The sequence below is a fragment of the Orcinus orca genome, chromosome 11 (genome assembly GCF_937001465.1).
Source record: "Orcinus orca chromosome 11, mOrcOrc1.1, whole genome shotgun sequence".
Taxonomy (NCBI): Eukaryota; Metazoa; Chordata; class Mammalia; order Artiodactyla; family Delphinidae; genus Orcinus; species Orcinus orca.
The window spans coordinates 96,791,563-96,811,883 of NC_064569.1; the positions used below are offsets into that span (position 1 = coordinate 96,791,563).

General features: G+C 43.4%; 1 protein-coding gene and 1 non-coding gene across 6 annotated transcripts in view; both read right to left on the reverse strand.

Moving 5' to 3' along the window:
- The window catches only part of PACSIN2 (protein kinase C and casein kinase substrate in neurons 2), a 139,861-nt gene that overhangs the window by 80,445 nt on the left and 39,095 nt on the right, over nucleotides 1-20,321 (reverse strand). The window contains exon 1 of one of the 5 annotated variants that reach the window (XM_049694550.1): nucleotides 9,822-10,125. The exons of the other annotated variants lie outside the window; for them this stretch is intronic. The gene's annotated coding sequence lies outside the window, so the exon portion shown is untranslated. Of the gene's footprint in view, nucleotides 1-9,821; nucleotides 10,126-20,321 lie in introns of those variants that run through there. 5 annotated transcript variants of the gene reach the window in all.
- On the reverse strand, nucleotides 19,481-19,587 carry LOC117196512 (U6 spliceosomal RNA). The gene has a single exon (XR_004476743.1). It is a non-coding gene; the product is annotated as a U6 spliceosomal RNA (small nuclear RNA).

A 20,321-nucleotide genomic window follows, 5' to 3' on the forward strand; every position in this document is an offset into this window, starting at 1 on the left:
ACCTGGGCTCCATAGTTGTGGCTTGCGGGCTCTAGAGCGCAGGCTCAGTAGTTGCGGTGCACGGGCTTAGCTGCTCCGCGGCATGTGGGATCTTCCCGGACCAGGGATCGAACCCGTATCCCCTGCATTGGCAGGCGGATTCTTAACCACTGCACCACCAGGGAAGCCCTATATACAAATTTTTTTAATGATGCTACCTGCCTAATAAACACTTCCAGTTACCAGTTTACAAAGGAGAAAAATTAATGGAACTCCTGTTTATGATAAAATGCCTAATTACTACATAGGCATACCTCAGAGATCTTGCACAAACATGCGCAAGCGTGTGCACACACACACAGAGGCAAAGAGAGTCCATCCTCAATAAAACATTTGTCAGTTTAGTTGGCTCAAGGAATAGACTGTGCCCCAAATTTTTTAACATTTTCAATAAAATATGTAATTTATTCTGATAAGCTCAGTAAAATGGTATTGTCAAAACAAGGATGTTGGGCTTCCCTGGTGGCACAGTGGTTGAGAGTCCGCCTGCCGATGCAGGGGACACGGGTTCGTGCCCCGGTCCGGGAAGATCCCACATGCCGCGGAGCGGCTGGGCCCGTGAGCCATGGCCGCTGAGCCCGTGCATCCAGAGCCTGTGCTCCGCAATGGGAGAGGCCACAACGGTGAGAGGCCCGCGTACCGCAAAAAAAAAAAAAAAAAACAAGGATGTTTTGATCATATTATGTATACTTTTGCCCCAAGATTCTAAAAACATTAACTTTCTGAGTGCCAGAAACCTTGCTAAGAGCTGGGGAAGGGAGTGAAATAAGTCAATAATAAGAGGTGGTCCTGCAGTCCAGGAACCACAGTCTAGCAGGAAAGATAAGACAAGGTCCCACCTGATTAGGCTGACAGGTGGGAGGGAGGAGGGGGCAGGCGGAAAAGCAGTCTGGAAGAGGGAGTGAGAGGCCGGGTGCCTGCAGCCCACTGAGAGTGAGTATGAGGTGCTCCAATCAAGGGGAGAATCAGGAGCTGCTCTGAGAGCCTGGAGACAGACTGAAAACAACGCCCACACCCACAAGGGCACAGAAAGCTCCACCCTGGAACAGAGGCAGAACATGGCCACCTCACACCACCTCTGCCTCAGCTTCTTTAGTTCAAGCCACCAAACTGAAAATGTGTCAACAGCTGCCTGTCCCACTTGTCTACACTCCCCCGCTGCAAGGTCCCATGTGATCTGGCCTCAGCTTCCAGCTCCAGTCCCGGCTCCTTCCAGTGCCAGCCACAGTGACCTTCCTCTGGGTCTCCAAATGCACCAGGCTTGGGCCTACCTTCGCCCCTGCTTCCCCTCTACCAGGAACACCCTTCCTCCAGGATCTGTAGGCTTTGCTGCCTCACATCATCGGATATCTGCTCATACATCACCTGCTTCTTAAGAAAGCCTTCCCTAACCCCTCCCCATTCCTCTGACATGTCAGCCCCTAACTCTGCATTATTTCGTTAATAACACTCAGCCCCACATGCCAAATTGTGTACTTATTTACTGTCTCCAGTCACAAGAACGCAAGCTCCTGAAGAACAAGGACTCTGTCTTGTTCACTCCTACATCCCTACCACTGATGCATAACAGGTGCACAATAAACACGTCTACAAGGAATGAGTCAAGGAATGTGCTGGGCTCGGGCACAAACACACAGTATGACAGAACAGACTTGTGTTTTCAGCAGCAAGGCAGACGAGGAATCTTAATGACTCTCTCACTGAAAAATTAAAAAAACTGAATAAAGTATAATTGCATCACTTTATTATGTTATAAAATATAATAAAAGAATCTAAAGATACCAAAAAAGTAAATTTAAAGAAGAAACCCTAGAATATAAGTAGATAAGTCAGCTTTCTCTCTGAGGTGACAAAAAGAGAAAATGTAAAAGAAAGATTAATAGACTTGGAAGAAATAGTGAAGTCTAACTTACAACTCATGAAGTTCCAGAAGGAGATAACATTAAGAGCGGGGAAGAAGCAATATTTAAAGATAATTTTTCAGAACGCTGAAAGACATTAAATCACAGATCAAGGAAGCCCAATGAACACAAGCAAGACTTTAAAAAGAAAGAGAGAACCATACCAAGACAAATTAAATTAAAATTGTAGAACCTCAAAGGTACAGAAAAGATCATAAATGCAGCCAGAGAGAATTGATATATTCAACATGCTAAGCAACAAAAACTGCCAACCAAGAATTCCAAACCCAGCAGAACTAGTTTTTAAGAACTAAGAACTAGACATTTTCAGAAAGACAAAATATATACCACCAAAAAAACCCTTGCAGAAAAGGAAATTTTAAAGGATATACTTCAGGCAGAAAGAAATTATCTCAGCTGGAAAGTTTGAAGCACAAGAGAGAACGGTAAGTAAATATACTAGTAAATACACAGATGAATCTAAACAGCATTGACACTATGAAACACAGTATCTAATTTATAGAATTAAAAAATTCAGAAAAGAAATACTGGACAAGTTGGAAGGGGATGTGGAGTTAAAATGCTTTAAATCCTTCCATTAGTCAAGAGAAACATAAAGTCATCACTTTAGATTTTGTTAAATGTTTTTGTTAAAAATGGATATCTAGGATAACCACCAAAGGACTAGACAGAATTTAATTTCCAAGCTAAGAGAGAAAAACAAATGCAATGATGGGGGTGTGGGGGAGCAGGAGCACGATGGAACTCAATCAAAACAAAAAGGCACACGTGCGCGCGCACACGTAAACAAACGCACACACACAGAAGAACTGTAGCAAAGAGAAGGCACAGGAACAAGAAAGGGCTACATCTATTCAGTATCACTTCTATTCACACTGTACTGGAGGACTAGCCAAAGCAATAAGAAAAATAAGTAAAAAGTATAAGAATTAGAAAAGGAGAATCAAAACATTATTTGTAGATGATATGGTTTTAGCAAGGCTGATGGACAATAAGATGTCTGTCTAGAATGACAGCTCTCAGCTATGACTTGAGAGCTGTCTAGTTAAGTACAGTGCTGGGGGCTCTACACATTTGGTTTCATTTAACATGAGGGAAAGACCATTATAAACTTCATTGTACAGAAGAAGAAGCCAAGAGTCAGAGGTTAAATATCTTGCCCAAAGGCACATGGCAAGTAAATGGTTAGTTTTGAAATTAAGCCTATCTGTCTCCAAAGCTTAGCCAGTATGCCTGCCAGAGAGCGATAGACAAACGACGATGGCACCACACGATAAGCACCATCTGTGCTCTCCCACAGGCGCCTACAACGGTGTGATTACAAGCACTGGAGTACAACGAGAAGGAGATTAACCTGAAGAAAGCCAGCGAAGAGAGCCTGGGGCTAGGTCCGAAGTGTGCAGGAGAACGCACAGACGGCAAATGGCAGGTACTCTGGAGAAAGACAGAACAGCACGCGCTAAGGTTGAAAGGTGTGAAAGAATCAAGAATGTGACAGTGGGAGAGCAAAAAAGGGAGTAGCTGAGCACAAGGCAAGGTAAGTGCCGCCAGGCTGGGGGTCTTGAAAGTCACACCGGGAACTTGGAAAGTTGTGGGGAGGGACCTGATCCAAAGGCCCGTGAAAGAAAGTTCCCTCAGACAGGGAGCAGAGAACAGACCATCAAGCCTGTAGACCTGGGCTGTCCAATACAGCAGCCACTAGCTACTGAGTGCTTGCTTGAAATGCAGCTAGTACAACCAGGGAATTGACTTTTTTGTATCTACTTTTAATTCATTTTAATACAAACAGCCACACATGGTTACCAGCTACCATATTGGACAGTGCAGCTCTAGAGGTTAGAGACTGGAGAAAGAGAAAGGGTTAGGAGACCAGGAAAGAGGAGTAATATTCAAGAGAAGAACAGGCAGGATGAAGTCACCTGTGAATAAAGGGCAGAGGGGGAATAAGGATTAAAAGTTCCTAGTTTTGGAGGCAAGGTAGGTGGTGATGCCCCAAAGAGAAACAGAAAAAATTCAGAAGAAAGAATTGGGTTAGGATGAAAAATACTGGCCTGGGCCAGATAAATTTGACGTACCTGAAGCCCAGCTACATATATACTGTACTGTTCAGCCGTATCAAACTCCCAAACACAGCATATTCCTTCTGACCTCCTTGTCTTCGCATATATATTTCCCCCTGCTTCTCCTGTCTGCCTGACAAACCTCTCTCCAAAACACACCAATCTGTGAAGTTTTCCCCGACCTCCCCCATTCTTCACAGCAGATAAGGTCCCTGTAGCACTGTAAGAAGACTTATCACCCTGGAGTTTAGAAGTCTCTTTATCCGTCTGGACTGTGGGCTTCTCAGGGGCAAGAACTCAGTCTTAACCATCATGGATCCCAGGGCCTACTAGCATCATGCCTGACACAAACTGAGTACACAAGAAACTCCACCAAGCGGGTAAGTTGAATGCATGCGTGCCCACACAAGTGAACGAAGCAAGTGATCCAGCCAGCCAGCATTTAGGTGGACTGTCCCTCCAGGTAGTGACCTAATGGATGGTCAGAAGTAAGTACAGAGCTCGCTCAGGTGCCTGCATAGCTGTTAATGAAAGCAGTCAGGTGATGGAACAAGCACAATTTACATAAGTCTCACACCATGACTTTTCATCATTATGACAACCTCTACCCATCCCAAATTCAAACTCTTCAACCTCAGAAGTCTACTGGATGTGCCTAAGACAAATTAATGCCTTAGAAGTCAACATTAAATATGCAACGATTTCTCCTCAAAAAATGGTCCTGACACTTCTCCGCATGGCCTCGTGGTCTTGTTGTGTAACATTCTTCCTGCACAATAAGGGTCAGATCTCACAAATAAGTGAACCTGAGCTGAACATGCTCAGAGGTGGTAAGTTAACAAAATGTTTCTGTTTTCCAAGTCAACAGATACTTGGTCGTAAGTCCACTGTGCCCTGTGCTATTTTTTCTTTATGTGTCAGCTCATACCAGAAAAGAACCATAAAGAGATCACTTCATTGTCTCCATATTGCCCTGTGCTTAATTTATTTTGCTAAATGAGCACTACCAATACATGTTAGGAACTTGAGAATCAAAGAAAATTCAAATTGGTAAGGTCAACATTTTAGCCCTGTTAGTTCCATCAATAACATCTTGTCAAGTAGCAGTCTCCAGCAAAATCATTCTCCCTGATCTCCCTCAAGGACTCCACTGCAGAACAAATTCCAATGAGAAACAAGACTGAGTATGAAATTCGTAGCACAGGCTTCCCATTAACATAAAGAAATTTAAAATCCCATACTATTGTGATGGCCATCGTCACACATTTCAAATTCAGAACACTTTGTGTTAGATTCTTTAAGTTATCCAAAAAACACAACATTGTGCTTTGTGAGTCCACATAGAGATTCATGTCTTATGATTCACGTATGACAGTCTAATTAGAAAAAAAAATTTAGGCCAGATTCCCAGGGCTATTGGAGATGTTAAATAGACACCTAGTCTGCCACTTCACATAAAGGCAGAACTGTGAGATGCAAATACATTTAGACCAGCCCAGTGAAACACAACTATAGTGCCTTCAATCTCTGTGGGAAGGAGACCATTGCAACCCTTTCATTCGTTCACTCACTCATTCAAATTAATGGCCCATGTTTTCCATTGTTACTATTCACCCCCACTCTGACCCCCAGCACACACACAGTCCTCTTTACCTGCCTCTGGAGCCTGGGATCTACTTGGGCTACTAGGAGAAGTTTCTTCAAAGCCTTGGCGGAGGTTCTAAGTCCACCACTAGAAGCTGGCCTGGAGAGATGCCTCGAGCAGAGACGGAAGTGAAGAAGGCCCAGACAACCCCAACCTCACATACTCTCAGAGACTTCTGGGCCAAGAGCAGCCTCAGGGGCTGCCTTTAAAGTCCTCCTCAGCCTGCAGCAAAGCCAGCACCACATCCTCCTTCACATATTTAAATTTCACAGGCACAATCAGAATTTACACTAATGTGGACAGAAGCTAGGGGCAAGAAGGAATGTCAAATATTACTTATTACTGACTAGGACTATTATATATTAATTATGTTTATATATACATATATATATATTTATTAAGGCCAACCCAATATGTATTAAGAAAAGGAAGCCAGTTAAAATATTCTATAGTTAACATGTACTGAAAATATAGCAGGACATATAAAATGCTAATTGGGGAACAAAGGTAACTAAATTATGGGAGAAAGTGAACTAAGCCAGTCCCTGAAGCAGGCTCCTCACCCCTTCTTTAACCCCCGATGTAGTCATCTGGCTCACCAACTGAAAGCAGCTTCGTCAAGGACAATGACAAAAAGTGGTACCAGAATACCAGGAGGGAAGACACAGTCCCAACCTAGTGCATAAAAGCATTGTTCATCTGCAGGCAAAGAAGGCAAGAATGCACGTCCACAGTCAGCGTTAAAAAAAAAAAAAAAAAAAAAAAAAAACATTGCTCATGTACCCTACTTCATTCCCAGGTTTTATAAATTAAAATAGGTATAACGTTATTGACTGCAATTTCAAGTACAATTAAAATATTTATAAAAATGCCTATTTTCCTGTAGTATATTTGTTTCAGAATTCTCCACAACATATACTCTAAGTACTTCAGAAAATACAAATAAGTGCTATTCTATGAACGTCTCCAAGGCATTTTAAATTAAGGTGACTTTGGACAGAGTGGGAGCCACATCAAGGTCTAAGAACAGTCACTCACTGTTCTCAGCATGCCTCTATTTGCATCTAATTCCCATACTTGAATTTCAGAGGATTCAAATTCAATTTTTAGGAGAGACTATTTTTAAATGTTTCTGGAAGGTTGTAGATAAATTTCATTTTTATAAATTAAATCACTACCCCTTTTATTTACATTATGATGTATTATTTTAAAGTCTATCCTATTCCAAAACCCTGTCAGTCCAGACAGAGAGTTAGCAAGATAGAGTTGTCAGTATTCCTTCCTAGGGGCCAAAATGCTCCCACAGAGTTCGGGGTTTTCCTTTCACAAACTGAAGAATCCTCTTTTCAAAGAAGAATCAAGTACTTTCGTCTATTTTTTTATTAGTTATGATTTTATCAAGTATGGATTTCTCATGTAGCAGATAATCGTATAATGAGGTTTTCTTATAACAGTAACAACTGAGTAAGACCTAGTTTAGGGGAGAAACAAGAAAACCTTTATAAAATAGAGAACTGTTTGTTTTTAAGAAAAATCTCTCACAAAGGGAGAAATGTCAATGCTCACTGTGCTTGACAGGTAATTTGTGCTTGAGGTAATTCATTGCACACCTATACCGAATGGTGCTCACTTAGGGAAATTCTTGAATAAAAGCTGAGTATTTGAAAATGAAACAAATGAAAATGGAGTCATAAGAAGAAAAAAGCTAGTCTTGGCCAAGTCCTATTAATCTTGAGATAACATGTGGAGAAAGCAGATAAAGGAAAAGCCAATGGCCCAGAAGTCAGGAGAACTGGGTTCCAGACTCACTCAGCCACCAACAAGCCATGTGACCTTGGACAAGTCAGCAAGGCATTTCACCTCTCAGTCTTAATTCCTTTGTTTAAAAAAAATGAAGGGGGACTTCCCTGGTGGTCCAGTGGTTAAGACTCCACGCTTAAAAAAATGGTTCTGAAGAACCTAGGGGCAGAACAGGAATAAAGACGCAAACGCAGAGAATGGACTTGAGGACACAGGGAGGGGGAAGGGTAAGCTGGGACGAAGTGAGAGAGTGGCATGGACATATATACACTACTGAATGTAAAACAGATAGCTAGCGGGAAGCAGTCGCATAGCACAGGGAGATCAGCTTGGTGCTTTGTGACCACCTAGAGGGGTGGGATAGGGAGGGTGGGAGGGAGACGCAAGAGGGAGGAGATATGGGGATATATGTATATGTATAGCTGATTCACTTTGTTATACAGCAGAAACTAACACAGCATTGTAAAGAATTATACTCCAATAAAGATGTTTAAAAAAAAAGGACTCCATGCTTCCACTGCAGGGGACATAGGTTCGAACCCTGGTCAGGGAACTAAGATTCCCACATGCTGCACGGCGGGGCCAAATAAATAAGTAAAAATTAAAAAAAAAATTTTTTTTTAATGAATGGGCCTGACTATAACGACTCCAAGAGCCATTACAACTCTGAAGATCATGGTCCCACCTTTTTAATTATGCCACCTCCTAAATAACAGAATTATATGGCTGAGCAAAACAGAATACTAACAATATATGAAAGTTGGGGGGGGCTTATTTTTACTACTGGCATAAATCTCAGACCTATAAGACATGCTTCAGTTTGAAGCTAGGATACCTGTTTATTATTTTCATAAATGCAGCATTAAAGTTCACCTAGAATTAGGTAAGACATCTTATATATGAAGAAAGAAGGAAGTTGAGATATTCTAAATCAGCGGTCCCCAACCTTTTTGGCACCAGGGACCAGTTTCGTGGAAGACACTTTTTCCACAGGCAGGCGAGAGGGGGAAGGTTCAGGCAGTAATTCGAGCGATGGGGAGCAGCAGATGAAGCTTCGCTCTCTTGCCGCTCACCTCCTGCTGTGCAGCCCGGTTCCTAACAGGCCACACACCGGTACCGGTACCGGTCCACGGCCCCAAGGTTGGGGACCCCTGTTCTAAATTATAAGAGCAAGGGTGAAAGCTGATTAACGTCTGAAGATAGGAAACCTGATTAAGGTCTAGAAAATAGGAAATATGCAACCTTAAAAGTGTTAGAAATACATACATCACACTAGGTAATGACCTAATGAGAAAATATGCTTGTGTGTGTGGCACAGACTGTACCAGCATGGCACCTTCTGGAGAACAGAAAGAGGACACTGCCTTTCTAACGTTCACAGCAATAGGTAACCCAATAAATAGTGATGAATCACTCACATATCGGGATTTTTTAAAAAAAATCTTCTAATTAGAATTACAGTACTGCATAAACAAAGGAAAGGGAGAGGGAGCCAAAATTTTTCAATTCCAGAGTACGACTTCAAGATAAGAAACAAATATGTATGTAAAGCTGCTCAGCTATTGAAACAATAAAAGTTTTACATTTTGCTATCCAATAAAAATGAAAATAAAGTGTCCAGTGATAGCAGTCAGATGGGGATGAGAGCACAGGGTCCAGATGAGAAGAAAAATAAGAACTGACTGAGGAGGAAGACGGAGGGGGGCCTTGGAGCAAGCCGCATGCTAATTCTGGGATTCTGGAAGACACGGTCATGAAACAGCAACTACAGTTAACTGGAAAAGCTAATTTGTTCATTTTCTATCACAAGTCCCAGTTGTGAGTTTGTAGATTAGCTGTGGCTGTTAAGAAAGGAAGTTGCAGCATGTAATAAACGGAACGCCTGACAGTAGGGGGAAAAGAAACCAACCCTCTATTAACTGTTAACTCAAGTAATTCATTTAGCTACACAGTAAGAAAAAAATACAGGCAGAGGTATGCAAACTAGTCTAAAACATGCCTAAGTTTTAAACTTATTCCCTCTATTTTGAAATGAAGCATGCACATATGTTCTAAAACCAGAGTAGAAATTATAAAGCATAGTCCTTCATTTGTTTGGGTCAAGATGTATTCATCAAGAAAATCAAACATGTACTCTAACATTTTCTCAAAGCATTTTGGATAAAACACTCCACACTGTTCAGTTGATATTGAACTGGGTGAACATTTCCATCAAGAAGCTCTAAAACTAGGTGTGCTTAAAAGGTAAGGGTTCTGTTAAATCAATCACTCTGGAGGGAAAAAAAAAATCAATGAAAATTTTACTTTCAGCAGGTCTCCCTTAAAGGAAATGCATGTTCTAAACAGCACACTCACGTTTTCCTGTCAAAGGCGGCTTCAACTGCCTAACTTTGCAGATCAGCTTCCGTACCTGCCTCCTTCCGTCCCTGCTGGTATGTCTGACCTCGGCTCCCAGCTGAATTCTCCCAGCACATTTCATCATTTCCTGTTGGCTGCCGACTCCTTGCAGCCGAGATAAGGCCATTCCCCTACACTGCTGCATTCACCCTACAGGCACCAGGTTCTCAGACCACCTCTGCAAGCCTGCTGGGACCATCACAGAAGAGCTGTCTTTTCAGTAAGTAGCCAAACAGAAATCTCAGTATTCCATGGAAAATCAGAGACAAAAGGACTGAGAACGAAAATCATATCACCCCCCAAAATCAACTTATATATAAACTAACTTACACTGTATGTGATGGTCTTAGAGTCTCTTCTTGTATTTGGGATCCTCCCATTTAGGAGGGAAAAAAGACATGCTCTGTTTCTAAGGAGCCAGGAGTTAATGTGACAGGGGTTTACTTGCATGGGATAATCTTCCATTGCCCCTACATGTAAAACTCGGCTTCTTTCTGTGACTCCACACACAAGGCAAAGCAGCTTGACAGTGGGAGATGCAGGGGAAGCCTGACACAGGCTCATGCTGGACACAGGCAGGGGACCCTGGTCTCAGCAGTGTGACTGCCTCCTAGGAACTAGGGCACTCAAATATGCAAGTGTGATTCCGTAGAAGTAAAAATCAACACAAAAACACTTTACTTCCTAGAGTTTTACAAAGAACTGAAAGTGAAGGAAAAAAATAATAATATAACTTTAGGTGAGGAGGAAGAGATCCTATCTCCTCATTTTATTTATTTTTCAAGTGTTGAGAGGTTTCCTTTTTTAAAAATATTTATGTATTTGCGCCAGGTCTTAGTTGTAGCAGGTGGGCTCCTTTTAGTTGCGGCTCGCGGGCTCCTTAGTTGTGGCATGCAAACGCCTAGCTGCAGCATGCATGTGGGATCCAGTTCCCCGGCCAGGGATCAAACCTGGGGCCCCTGCATTGACAGCACGGAGTCTTAACCACTGGGCCACCAGGGAAATCCCCCTAACTCCTCATTTTCAAATGTATGCGTCCACAAGAACATACTATATTAATTCCCATTAGATAAAGAGGAGGCACAACTCTGTGCCGAGCGAGGCCAGGACAGGGCAGAGCAGAGAGGGACAGAGCAGCAAGGGGTCACCAGGAATGCTTCTGAGCAGTGTTCTGGTTTTTGAGCTGTTATGGGTATGGTGTATTTATGAAAATTCATTGGTATACACACGTATAATATGCACACTTTTATGTATATATATTTACACCTGAATAAAAAGTGTTTTAAGGGGCTTTCCTGGTGGCCCAGTGGTTAAGACTCCGCGCTTCCACTGCAGGGGGCAGAGGTTCTGTCCCTGGTCAGAGAAGATCCCACATGCCGCAGAGCAACTAAGCCCGTGTGCCACAACTACTGAGCCTGTGCTCTAGAGCCTGCAAGCCACAATTACTGAAGCCCACGTGCCTAGAGCTCGTGCTCCGCAACAAGAGAAGCCACCGCAATGAGAAGCCCGCGCACCGCAACGAAGAGGAGCCCCCGCTCACCACAACTAGAGAAAGCCTGCGCACAGCAACGAAGACCCAATGCAATCAAAAATAAATAAATAAAATTGATTCTTTAAAAAAAAAAATCTCGGTTTAGAAATTCCTTAATAGAAAAACACCAATAAAGCAAAGGCCATATCAACAAAAGCCTCAATTATTTGACATGTGATAATCATTCACATTACTCAGAATATTATGATACCACTTTCCCCTCACCCTCCCCACGAAGTCAACCCAACACAGACTTCACCGTACTCTGCCGCCAGCTTAGTTAAGTCAGTTACACCCTTACAGAGGTGCACACGCCACAGTAGCATCCTCTGATCTGCAGGGAGGCTGGCCACTTCATCCCAGGGTTTGCTGTGGGACAGACAGGATCAGGAACTGAAGGTCTAATGGCCCTAAAGGTCATTTTGTCCAGTGGTGGACACTAAGGCTGGAAAAAGTTGAGCAACAAGTCAAAAGGCTTGCTGAGTACCAAGACAGGCTTTCTAAAACCAATGGCATGGCAGTTATCTTTCAAAGTACATGCTTTAAGTTTAAGCGGCATAAAAATATGGTCGCCAAAGCCTTTGTCTGGGGGTATTATCTTCCACTAAGAAGGAATACACACCTGAGTTGTTCTAGCAAAGCAAGCTGATTGTCTACCTCTCCTTGCTATCAGCTAGCATGACAGGAAATTCTTCTTTGTCCCAGAGCCCCTCTTAGTGCTCTTGGTTATGGGAGGGACAATCATAGCAAGGTTTAAGAGCCTCATGCTCTTTATTTTTTTTTTAAATCCAACAAACAAAGGCTGCTCAATAAACATTTATATAGTGCTTACTTTATTTATGGTCAATCATGAAAATAACCCTATGAGGGTAAGTACTGTTACCTCCTCCATCTTCCAGGTGAGATAACTGAGGCACAGAGAAGTTATATTACTTGCCCTGCGTCCTGGAGCTGGTTCATGGCGAGGGCCAGGAATGAACCCCAGGCAGTCAGCCTCCAAAGCCCAGCTGTTAACCACTACACCACACTGCCTCTCCATCTTGGCTTCCCTGAAGAATCAGAACTGGGTCTTGGATACAGCTGCTGCTTAATAAAAATTGTATATGAACTGAATTAAGAAGGCAGATAGCAGTAGCACTATGAAGTAACAAGACCAGCTTTCCAGCGTGGCCAGGGCACCTTCTCCCTCCTCGTAACTTCAGCCACATCTCACCAGTGGATGCCTGGCAGGAGGCAAGCTCTCCTGGCCCTCTGGCAGCTCTCCCATCCTGGGGCAGGGGTGCAGCCCCTGGAGGTGGTGCTGGGACAGAAACACTGCTCCAGGGAAACTCACCTGCTAACTTCTAGCATGTGGTGCCTAAACTGGTATTTCCGGTTCCAAACTGGTTTGTCACCAGACTTGAAACCATTGGGCATTCATTCAACAAACATTAGTGCCAGGCACAGTGCTTAGGGCCTCGGGGCCCCATGACTGAAAAGCCAAGGTCCCTTCCCTGCATTGCTCACAGTTTATGGGCACAGCAGAAGTGTAAATAAATTAAAATGGCACCAGCTGATAAATGCTAGAACCAACGTGTGCCAAGGGTTGAGGGAACAGTGTGAAGGGAGCAGGGACCCAGGGTGGGAAGGCTTCACAAAGCAGGGGACACAAGTGGGTTCTCCAAGAGCTTGCCACCAACCTACTCAAACCATGTGGATTAAGGCAGAAAAAAAATTCTGAAGCAGAGAGTCCAGCAAATTAGCTAAAGACTGCCAGGGTCATCCATTAGCTCAGCCATTGTTACCAAGGCACATCAGCAGGGGGATTCGAGTGAACAGCAGTTAACCTAGCAGAACTCACAGACATCAGGACAGCGTCTCACCACGCTACCTCTTCTATCTGATACCTTTGTTATATGACTGTCACGTGGTGAAAATGGCTGCCTCTACCGAGTTTTTTTTTTTTTTTTTTTTTTTTTTTTTCCGGTATGCGGGCCTCTCACCGTTGTGGCGTCTGCCGTTGCAGAGCAGAGGCTCCGGACGCGCAGGCTCAGCGGCCATGGCTCACGGGCCCAGTTGCTCCGCGGCATGTGGGATCTTCCCGGACCGGGACACGAACCCGTGTCCCCTGCATCGGCAAGCGGACTCTCAGCCACTGCGCCACCAGGGAAGCCCATCCCGAGCTCGTTTAAAAGATCCCATAAGATAGGTACTACTAGTCCCCTTTTACAGAAGGGAAACCAGCACAGAGAAGTTAAGTGACCTGCCCAAGGTCACCCAGCCAATAATGGCAGAATGGGGATCCAAACTCAGGTTCACCTGATACGTCAAAGCCCATCCTCTTTCTACCACACTCTTATGCCCCCCATGGAACTAGAGCTGTGAAGCAAACTAGGATATTTAGCAACAGGTCATGTCATATGGAGAAAGAGTAAAATTTCTATGTCAATTTTCCCCCATTCCTCTATTGGTCTGTCCTTGCTCTAATACCACCCTTTTTTAAAAAATAGCTTTACTGAGGTATAATTCACATACCATACAATTCAGCCATTTAAAGTGTACAATTCAATGGTTTTTAGTATATTCACAGATATGGCAACCATCACCCCAATTTTAGGACATTTTCATCATCTCAAAAAGAAACCCTGTACTCTTTAGCCATCGCCCCTCTCCCTACCCCACCATGCCTTCCCCCAGCCCTAAGCAACCACTGCCTCTTACAAGGTGATTCTTTCTGTGTTTTTTTGTTTGTTTTTTGGCCACACCACAGGGATCTTAGTTCCCCAACCAGGGACTGAACCCGTGCCCCCTGCAGTGGAAGTGCGGAGTCCCAACCCCTGGACCGCCAGGGAAGTCTCACAAGGTGATTCTTAAAGAGGTTATGGGCACACAGTAATTGGGTTGTTAATAAAACAGTGCAACTTGCAGTTCTGTGCTTTATTCCTCCCAACTGGGCTAAAGCTAACAGCTGAGCCAGGACAGAGCAGGACAAGAGCCAGACGACTCAGAGGCAGAGGCTGGGGTGGGAGGCGGGGGTGCCTGGCATCCCCATGCTACATGTGCTACACGGTTCACATGTCTTGGAACTTAGCAAGCCCTAAATGCAGAGCCAAGCGGCCTAGCGCCAGCAGGGATGGCACAAATCATGCAAAAGCCCTAGAAGAGCCTCTCTAAGTCACAAGACCTTAAACCATTCGGAATGCCCATCCCCCCATCTCCAGAAAGACAAATACCAAGATCATATCGGCTGCCACAAGCTAAGGGTCACCAGAATAGTGTTGTTCTGAGAAGCCAAACCACTTAAGGACTAACAAGAGTCAAGGCTCTGATGAAAAGGTGACACCCCCAAAATCTCGGTTTGTTTATTTGCTCTTCCTCTCAGCCTTCCTCAAGTGCTAAGAAAAGTTGGGGGAAGGGGGTATTACAAACAGACTATGTATATACTCCTGCAGAGCCCTGATTTCTCTGCCACACTTCTCCATACAGGACATCAAAAAACAGCTGTGTGCAGCATCATCGACATGCAGTGGAAAACTACTTGGCGCTTAAAAGGAATGAGCCACTGACAGAAGTAACATGAGGGAAACAAAGAAACATCATGGTGAGCAAACGAAGCCAGATGCAAAAGATACACACCATGTGTCTCATTTTTACATGAAATTCTAACCCAGGAAAAACTCACCTAGGGTGACAGATCAATGTATGCCCGGGGCTGGGGACAGGGGGGCTGACTGCACGGGGGCACAAGGAACGTTTTGAAATGATGGAAATGTTCTGTGTCTTGATTAGGACAGTGGCTACACAGGAGTATCTATTTGTCAAAGCCTCTAAATGAGGGCATTCAGTTGTATGTTAATTAATATCTCAGTAAAGAGAAAAGGGAGGGGGAGGAGGGGGAGAAGACAGGACAGGAGAGAGGAAGAAAGAAGAAGAGGAGGAAAGGAGCCCTCTGCAGAACTTGAAAAACAGAACTTTCTCCTGCTCCCAGCATCCGCATCAGCGGTACAACAGCGATGGACATTCACCAGGAACTGAACTTCAAGGTCCTCTGGTTCAAAGGCCAAATAAAATAAGTTCTGTGTAATGTTAGCACTAAGTATATTTTATTAGGTCTCAATTCTTAGCATAATTGATCCTCTAACACACACAAATGATTCTGATGAGCCCGAATGGTCCACTTTCTAACCAGGTTAGCTCAGTTCTCTCCATCATCACTGCAGTAAAATTTGATAATGCCAGTCAGCAACTTAGAAATGGTAGCACTCAGTGACAGGTTTCAATGGTTGACAGTCAGTAAATAAGTAAAATCTAATAACGATAATTACAGGTATTAGATTTTCCTTTTTTTTAATTGATAAGTAAATCTTAAATTCTAGAAACCTACCATGTTCATAAATAGGTTATATAAAAACCTTCTGATCTTTTTGTTGTTTTTGTTTTTTGGTTGGGGAGAGGATAGTGGCTGTGTTCGAACCCTACTGGTTAGCCTTTCATATTTTTCATGAACCAAGACATAAACAGAGCCATCTTACCTTTAATACTCTTCTCACATAATGTACATAAAAAGGAATAAACAAAGCCAAATTTCTATCATTCTCTATCAAAGAAGGTGCCAGGACAAGCTAAGTACCAGTTCTATCTTTGGCAAAGTTAAAAAAAAAAAAAAGGTTAAGACCTTTTATATAAGCTTCTTTGCTTCTCTGACACTTGCTCAAAGCTTAAAAAAAAAAAAGAGAAAGAAAGAAAATATGAAGCCAGACTAATTAAAGCAGAAAGCCCAATTAAGAAAAACTTCAAAGCACCAAATGTGATAGGAAAAAACATGTTAATTTATTTCCTTATGCATTTTATAAAATGCCAGCATGAGAAGCAACACCTGGACTTCTAACACAACATCTCAGTGGTTAGGATGTCATACAGCTCCTGCCGCTGCCCCCCAGTCCCAGGAACAGCTCGAGCCTTCTTTGGGCAACACACCCAAAGAAGAAGGTCTGAATTCAAAAAAGAGTGGTGCGCAGAGTTTGTGGTGAGTTTTGGGGTATTTTCAGGAACAGAGTTGAGATATGCTGTGTTAATGTTTTATTAGAGGCTTATTGGTGTGATTTCCCCCCTCATTTATTTATACGTACGCTCTCTCTGCTAGACTCTGGAAGTCACAAGCTAAATAATTCACCACACTTTTCCTTAAGCAGCTTAGAGTTTAGTAGGGTAGACAGACAAGCCCCCCAGAGGACCACACAGTGTGACAAGTGCTACGTAATAGACCTAAGCAGGAGTGAAGGGGGTTGGGGGGTGGGAGGCTGGGAAGAGATGTGGGAAGACTCCCCAGGAGAGGGGACCCTGAGCTGAGTCAGGTAAGAAGGGGTTGTGTCACTCTGCATCTGGCTATGGCTTCCTCTTCCCCAGGGGAGAGGGCAGGACACCATATGAAAGCTCCAACTTCACTGACCAGCGCCTTTCGTTAAGGGCATGTGAACTAAAATATTGCCTGCCATATCAGTAAACAAAGGATGTTACAGCCATCAAGCCACCACATTACAGCGGCCCGACAGCAAGCCCTGAAGAAACTCAGGATAGAAACAAGATGCCCACCATCTAGCAGTCAACTGCCTCAGCCAACCCCGATGGTGAACCCTGAGGAGACTCGGGATGAGAAAGCACAGGATGCTGGCCCCATGTAGCTGAGGTGCATATCAAAGGAATGATTTCAGTGAGCCCAGAGTCTTGCATCTTCCCATACATAGAAAAGTGCTAAATTCCTTAACTTGAGATATCTGGTTTTCTTTTATTAACAGTAACCCTTTGATGTTTGGACTACCTGGTCTTTTGTTGCAAAAACTCCTATATATCCTGGCTCCCCACCATGCCTCTTTGGAACAGTTTCTCAGTGTTATCTGAGAAGTTGTGTCCCAGGCTTGAAGTTCTCAGAATGTCCACCAAATAAAACATAACTCTCAACTTTTAGGTTGTGCATTTTTTTTCGGTCAACAGGCAGAATCACCCAACATAAGGCTGCCAACTTTATTTTGTCCACTAAGGACGTTAAGAAAAGAGAAAACCTAGCACTTAGCATTATTCCATTTCAAAGGCATTTTAATAATTTTAAAAAGGTATTTTAACACTAAAAAGTGGGTCATACAACTTCAGAATAAACGAAAAGCCTCAAACTAAGTGTCTTTAGCTTAAACAATGATTATACTGTTGATATTTTGGCGGCACAGCAGTAAAAATATCATCATAAACTTGTGTCTGGAAACCCTGCAAATAGAGGATTAAATTAGGGACTATTTTATGACATTTTATATACATTTGCCAGGATCTTTACATACAATGATTCCACACTTCATGATAGCCCTACAAGGTGGGAGTACTGTCCCTATTTTTCAGATGAGGAAACTACGGCCGACGGGGCAGTGGCTTCTCTGTGGTCACGCAGCAGTGGCTGTGTATGGGCAGAACTGCTACACTTGGTTCCCTCTGACAGTGGAGGCTGTCCTGGGCCCCACAAACACTGAGTAGGAGCGTTCTAGGTGACGTCTGAGGTCCTTATCAGATACTAAACATCTATTTTATTGCTGTTGCTTTGGCGATAGCAAAGGAAGAATTCAGTTCTGCCACCTTTTACTTATCTATTTTTGATAGTCCCAAACAACCAACTCAAATCCTTTGTGAAACCAGGAGAGGTATAAATATGTAAATAAATGAACGTGATCCCAAGAACTCCAGAATGCTACCATCACCTTCTCCTTTCTCCTTCCCCATTTTGGACCTGTGCTAGGCATAAGGTGGGAAAGATGGAAAAGATCAAGAACCCCATGTGCCAAGAAACTGGAAACATTTGAACTCTTACTCAAGACTTTCAATCCTGTACTTCAATTTGGCATGTAATAAGAATACATTAAGTGTTTAATAAATGAATGAATCTAAAGCTCGCAGGCACTGTTGAGTGTTATAGAAAGTCAACTTAAAAGACATGGTCTCTAACCTCTAAAAGCTTCCATTCTCTGTCTGAAATATGATTATAAATATAATACAAACTTAGAAGTGTATCTTGTTTTACAAATTTTACGTTTTTCTTCTACTTTCACCATTTAAAATGGAAGTCTACTAAACAGTCTTTTAACACAATGTTCCCAGTCGTACTCTGGCACGGGTCATGATCCTGCCGTGTGAGGACACAGGCCAGGTAACCATTGGAGGCAGGTCCCCTATAGGGTCCTCCACAGACTTCTGCGTGAGAAAAGCAGTACTGAGTTGGGCCAGATGACAAGAGAGGGGCAGAGGTGAGCAGGTGCAGGATCTTGGCACGTCTGTAAGCTTCCTGTGCCTCGGCCTGTAACATGAAGACAGCCTCGATAACCACCTCAGGGCTTGGGAAGACTGAGTGAGATAAGGTACGCGTAGTGTGTTTTTCAATGGTAGCATGGAGATCACCTCCTCAGGACAGAACTGGATGCTCCAGAGGATGCTGATCACAACTAAAGTCAGGGAAGGGTCAAAGGGGCCTCTCCAAGAGTAGGGCTGAAACATAGGAGGCACATACTCAGGCGGCAGCAGCATAAGGTTAACCCCCAGGAAATTCAGAGAGTAGGCAATTAGTAAATGTCGGAAAATCAATGAATCAATGTCATAACAATCCAAATGGAAACAAACTCACAATGACCACAAGGAATGAAGTATGGATATGGACAGGCTGGTTCAGAAGGTCTCATGAAGGAAGATAAAGTGAGGGAACCCTGCCGAGAGGCTGACTGGGCTGAGCACATGGCAGGAGTCACAGGGAGAAAGCAAGCCACTCAGCCTGGCAGTGGTCACTTTGCATTTGTGACAGGTGACCCATCTTATGATGAGGGACATGTATCTCTCATGTGTGAAACTAAGCTAAAGATGGACAGGTTACAATACAGTTTAAATATTATGACCCCATTTGTTTTGCTTCGTTTTGTTTTTAAAGTTGCTATCCTTTAATCATACCAAAAAGCCCTAATTTGATAAAATATCAGACAGAAAAACTGATTAATCTCATTGATATCTTACAGGCAGAGATGCTATTGAAAATGTCCAGCATTTGATAGGCAAGGGGGATGAAGCACATAATAAGATTTGAAAATATATGGAGTGCTTCACGAATTTGCGTGTCATCCCTGCACAGGAGCCATGCTAATCTTCTCTGTATCATTCCAATTTTAGTATGTGTGCTGCCGAAGCGAGCACTCCCGTTTGTTTTTAAAAATCACATTTGTGTGTGTGACTTTAACAATCTGGAGAAGTGTACATCTAGGTACTGACAGTGATTTTCTCTTTTCAAAATCTATATTTGTACTTTACAAAGTACATGTACTGATTTTATAATGAAGAAATAAATGAGTTCCTTTAGGAGTTTTTAAAACCAGACAGATGATGCCAAGGCTGGGTTCAAAAGGGTTGTCCAGATCCCCACTACTGAGAGGGGGTTCAGGACCACAACTCGCAGAAGTCCTCTGTAAACCGACAGATACAGGGAGGTCACAGGCAAACCTCTGCCTGCAGGGCATGTCACCTTCTGCAGCTGGCTTCACCAATGGTGCAATATTTCTTGGGGGAAAGAGGAGGGACGGGATTCCTGAGCACTCCACAAAATTTATTCCATAAAGTCTGAGATTTTACAAACCACTTCTATAAAGAAACACAAGTTCCAGGAAGAGTTAAGACTCTCCAGCCGCACTGAAAAGCAGCAGGTGCTGGCCCCAGCCTCCAGCCAGAGATCTCATCCACAGTGTGGAAGTTATTTAAAACCTCCACATCACATGAATTAATTCCATGCAGAGGCAGGTCTAAGGGAGACAATCTGGTATATAATCAAGTCTTAGTCTGCTGGATGAAGAGAACCAAGTGAAAGGCCCCATCCCCAGCGCCATCCACACACAGGCAAGGAAGAGACTTAGGCTCTCAACAGCCAGACTGCCCCT